Source organism: Rutidosis leptorrhynchoides, chromosome 5 (assembly GCF_046630445.1).
Source record: "Rutidosis leptorrhynchoides isolate AG116_Rl617_1_P2 chromosome 5, CSIRO_AGI_Rlap_v1, whole genome shotgun sequence".
In the NCBI taxonomy this organism is placed as follows: domain Eukaryota; kingdom Viridiplantae; phylum Streptophyta; class Magnoliopsida; order Asterales; family Asteraceae; genus Rutidosis; species Rutidosis leptorrhynchoides.
The window spans coordinates 38326486-38332401 of record NC_092337.1 but is presented as its reverse complement, the minus strand read 5'-3'; positions in this window follow the sequence as shown (position 1 = coordinate 38332401).

Genomic DNA, 5916 nt, shown 5'->3' with positions numbered 1-5916 from the left:
ATTTATATTTTATTTAATTAAATATATATAACGATTTAAATTAATATTATATATATTTATATGCGTATTATACATACATAGTTTTTATACTTTTACTATACTTTAACTTTACCTTTACTTTACTTTTACTTTACTTTAACTTTAATAATTCACTTTAATAATTCATACTTTAATAATTCACTTTAATAATTCATACTTTAATAATTCACTTTAATAATTCATACTTTAATAATTCACTTTAATAATTCATACTTTAATAATTCAGTTTAATAATTCCTACTTTAATAATTCACTTTAATAATTCATACTTTAATAATTCATACTTTAATAATTCACTTTAATAATTCATACTTTAATAATTCACTTTAATAATTCAAAAATCTATTATAAATAGAATTTAATACATTTCATTAATTCATAGAAACTTAAAAATATATTTCTCTAAACTCTCTCAATCGATTTATATATATATATATATATATATATATATATATATATATATATATATATATAAATTTGCTCTGTATTATTTTAAGATATTAATAGTATACATAAAATATTACGACGGAGTACTGTCCGAGTGATTTCAAAATAGTTTTTTTGAATGAGTCGAAGCTAAGGAAATTATGGGTTATAGCTATGGAGGTGATGGGTATGGTTCATGGGTATGCTCGTGAGGTCAATCTAGTGTTTATCATCTCCGTTGTGTCTACGTACTTTCCTGCAATATTGAATCTCAATATTGATACGTTCGTGAATCCGAAGCCAACCTTGCACTTGTTAAATGACGTTATATGTATTTTTACTACGAAATACAGTATTGTGAGTTTCATTTCCTCCCTTTTATATATATTTTTGGGACTGAGAATACATGCGCTGTTTTTATAAATGTTTTACGAAATAGGCACAAGTACTAAAACTAATTCTACGTGGGGTTAAACCAGAAATATACCCTTAGCTTGGTAACATTAAACTACTTGTCTATGTACGGTAGGCGCGAATCCTAAAGATAGATCTATTGGGCCTGACAAACCCCATCGTGACTATGGGATGCTTTAGTACTTCGAGGTTATTTTAAACACACCTGATCTGGTGTACTTCAGAGGGTAAAACATGAACGTTAAGGCTTGTTACCTGGTGCCTACAACTTATAGAATACTTTTATACACTTGCGAGTGTACATATATTTATAAACGAAAATCTTGTGGTCTATTAATATATTGAAATGATTGTTATGATAAACCTATGAACTCACCAACCTTTTGGTTGACACTTTAAAGCATGTTTATTCTCAGGTATTAAATAAATCTTCCGCTGTGCATTAGCTCATTTTAAGGATATTACTTGGAGTCATTCATGGAATATTTTGAAAGACGTTGCATTCGAGTCATTGAGTTCATCAAGATTATTATTAAGCCAATTATAGTTGGATGTATTATGAAATGGTGTGCATGCCGTCAACTTTCATTGTAAAGAAAGTTTGTCTTTTAAAAACGAATGCAATGTTTGTAAAATGTATCATATAGAGGTAAAATACCTCGCGATGTAATCAACTATTGTGAATCGTTTATAATGTATATGAACGGGTCCTTTCACACTTTCCGAGAGTCTTGATGTTAGGGTCTTTTTAGGGTGACCTGGATAATTTCAGCACAATCTGAAACCAAAGGTGATGCGCTGCCAAATGTTACTCCATTTGGCGGCACATCTTTGTGATTTCAAAAGCATGTTTAATGAAGTGACATTAGATACAAAATTATATGAACTATAAATAATTACATTATGAGTGAGATAATAGGCCGTAAAACTATATGTACCATGCAAAGTCATGCATACACAAAAGGGATAAAATGAAACAATTAGATAATCATTATATCATGCATACATTATATTTGACACGATTTGAACTCGTAACAATGGTAGCTAATCATTGTTACGCGAGCACGTCGCATTAACTTGCTAGTACAACGTCTATCTTGCTCGATGATTGCTAACACAATACAAAACAATTAGCGCAAGGTTAGTTCACATAAACCTAAGCACTAATCAACTCCCGGTCCGACCCGTCTCCTACAAGTCCCGCATAAAGCGCATACACAATAAGTCTAAGTCTAGGCACCTATCTCAAGTCGCCTAAATCCCTTAGACCAGGATCTGATACCACTTGTAACAACCCAAACCAATATACAATCGAACACGCATAAAATAAAATAAAAATTTTACAGGGGAGTGCGCCACACGCACCACCTCAGGGCGCACAGGCCCACATTCAGTTCTGTCCGGTTTTATCAATTTTCAAATAAAGATTTCCCACTTCCTGACATATTTAGACGAAACACTTTTCACAACATGTTATAATGGGTAAATTTCACACGATTCAATAAAAAATTGAGTTTTACAAAATGGGGCCCACATCGGCCATTTTACGAGTTTCATACAAAAGTTCGAGTTTCGACCACACTAGTTTAAATTCCAAACTACACTAAGGGCATGGTGTTTGGGGTTAAACTACCCAAATCTCGGTCAAACTCCAAAAGCTATCACATCCAAAAGCGTCCCCTATCAGACAACAAGCGGAAAATCTCTAATCCAACCGTACGCCCTTACCCTTATCAACGCCCGAGCCTATAAAAAGATAAACAACGAGAGGGTAAGCAAAACTTAGTGAATGCAATAATTATACATATAAATATATAACTTACTTACTTGCAAACACTTACAACACATCCGCATACATACTAGCAACATAATTAGCATACCTTTATAATGTATAACGCTAAATCCTCGATAACATAAGCTAGTATAACAATATCATATAATGCAATAACACAATACATTATAACACAATACATAAGCATTGATGTTCACAACATCCATTAGTATTCGAATCCTAAGGCTAGCTCAACGAATGGTATCGTCAACATCGAACTTAATACCCATTCGTCCCAATAAATGTGGTATCGTCAACATCGAACTTAAACCCACATATGAGGTATCGTCAACATCGAACTTAAACCCTCATCGAATTTCACTACACTAGTGGTATGGCTTCATCAACATCGAACTTTAAATCCATACATGAGGTATCGTCAACATCGAACTTAAACCCTCATCAAAACGAACCAACAATATACTCTAGGTTATGGTATCGTCAACATCGAACTTTAACCCATACCCACAAGTAAATAAATCATATACATACATATATAATTATTCCACTCACCTCAACGATTTGGTGATGATTTTATACTTTCGAATGCTTCAAAGCCGAGTACCTAATACAATAAGCACTCAATCAACAAACAAACTTGTTGGGCTAAACACCAACAATTCACTCAAGTGCATTTAATGACTTGAATGTATTAAATGCCCCATTTTCACCAAAATCGCCCCTTAAGGGTCAAGACCCTCGTCAATCACTTAAAAGCTAGTGATTAAGGTCTATCAACACTAACTATAACACAATTAGGGTAATTCATACCCATAATCCCAAACTAGGTAAATCATTAACCCCTTTGACTCATTTAAAGTCAACACACCCATTTCGGGTCATCCACTAACCCAACTAACACCCATTTACCAATTAGCTAGGTGTGCTAGTAATTAACTAACCAATTAGGACTCATAACATCAATTAACACTTTAAAACCCTAAGTTAGTTACCATTGAGTCTTCATGACTCCATCTTATCCAAGAACACCCAAAATCAACAATTATGGGTTTATGTTCTTCATTTACCCAAACCCTAACCCTACACAAAATCAAAGTAGGAAAATCAAGATTAGAGCTTACCACTACAACCCCAACGTAGCTAGTGAGCAGATGAACGACTTTAATACCCGCACTTTGGCCCGAGAACAACTTCTTCCTCTTGGATTTAAGCTTTCTCACTCAAGAAATCACACTCTCTCTCCAAAATTAAAGTGAAGAAGATAAGGTTGTTGAAAATGGAGTGAATGATACCCCAAGATCTGACCTACTGGCCTCCAACACGTCCACAAGTGAAATTACCAAAATGCCCATCAAAATATCTGAATAAAACAACGGAACCCGGCTACAGTGAGGAGTGCGCCAGGCGCACCCCTAAGTGTGCGCTGAGCGCACCCTGCTCAGTTCGCCCTCTGACCTCTGTTTTAATATACAAGGTCACCCACACTTCATGTACCCTATTTACTCTGGTGTACAATGAAGATTAGGGTCTTACAACTCTCCCCCACTTAAATTGGAGCGCGTCCTCACGATCCAAGCGGCATGACAAGAGGGAAGATAGACCAACACAAACTCTTCGGGCTCCCAAGTAAATTCGGAACCTTTACTACGACGCCATTGAACTTTAAAAGTTCTCACTTCTTTATTTCTCAACCTTTTGACCTTCTCATCGAGTATGGAAATCGGCTCCTCAATATATTCTAACTTATTGTTTAGTTCAATCTCGTCTAATGGCACCCATGATGAATCATCCGCAAGACACTTACGGAGATGGGAAACATGAAATGTATTATGGATCCCCGCAAGCTCTTCGGGTAATTCCAAACGATACGCGACTTCACCAACACGAGCTAAAATTTTAAAAGGACCAATAAACCGAGGAGCTAACTTTCCCCGTTTTCAAAACTGAATAACACCTTTCCATGGCGAAACCTTAAGCATCACCATGTCACCTTCTTGAAATTCGATCTTTCGTCTACGCTTGTCGGCATACGACTTTTGTCTATCTTGAGCCTTTTTTCAAATGATCCCGAATCATATCAATCTTGCTATTCGTTTCTAAGACCAAATCGGTACTCCCGATTTCTTTTTGACCAATCTCACCCCAACAAATCGGAGTTCGGCACCTCCGCCCATAAAGCATCTCCTAAGGTGGCATCCCGATACTAGTATGATAACTATTATTGTACGAGAATTCCACCAAAGGTAAGTGCTCATCCCAACTTCCACCAAAATCAATAATACACGCCCGCAACATGTCCTCCAATGTTTGATTCGTACGTTCAGTTTGACCGTCCGTTTGAGGATGATACGCCGTGCTCAATTTCAATTGCGTACCCATATCCTCATGAAACTTTTCCCAAAATCGAGATGTAAAACGAGTATCTCGATCCGAAATAATAGATATAGGAACCCCATGTCGAGCGACTACCTCTTTGATAAACAATTTAGCCAAAGTCTCTGATGATATTGCTTCCCGAATGGGAAGAAACAAAGCACTTTTCGTCAATCGATCAACTATTACCCAAATCGAGTCAAATTGGGTTCTTGCCATCTTTGGTAACTTTGTAATGAAATCCATGGTAATGTGCTCCCATTTCCACTTCAGGATTTCTAACGGTTGTAACTTACCATATGGCTTTTTGTGTTCGGCTTTAACTTGTAAACACGTGACACATTGCTCAACATACTTAACAACATCACGTTTCATGCCCGACCACCAATAATCCTTTCTCAAATCAAGATACATTTTCGTTGCGCCCGGATGAATGGAATACTTTGACTTATGTGCTTCATCAAGTAGCACTCGTCGAAAATCCCCCATCTTAGGCACCCACACTCTTCCTTGAAAAGACAACAAACCACGCGAACCCATAGTAATAAATTATGATTGCCCCACAATTCGTTCCGCATGCTTGTTGTGAACGTAAGCTTCAATTTGAATCACACCAAGTTTTTCAAGAAAATCTTTAGTAATAATCATACGTAACAATCCCAATCGTAACGTCGGGTGGTGACTCTTCCGACTTAACGCATCCGCGACCACATTCGCCTTACCCGGATGATAAAGTATTTCACAATCATAATCTTTCACCACATCCATCCATCTACGTTGACAATAATTCAAATCTCTTTGATCAAAAAGATGTTTCAAACTCTTGTGATCCGAATAAATCGTACACTTGACACCATACAAGTAATGGCGCC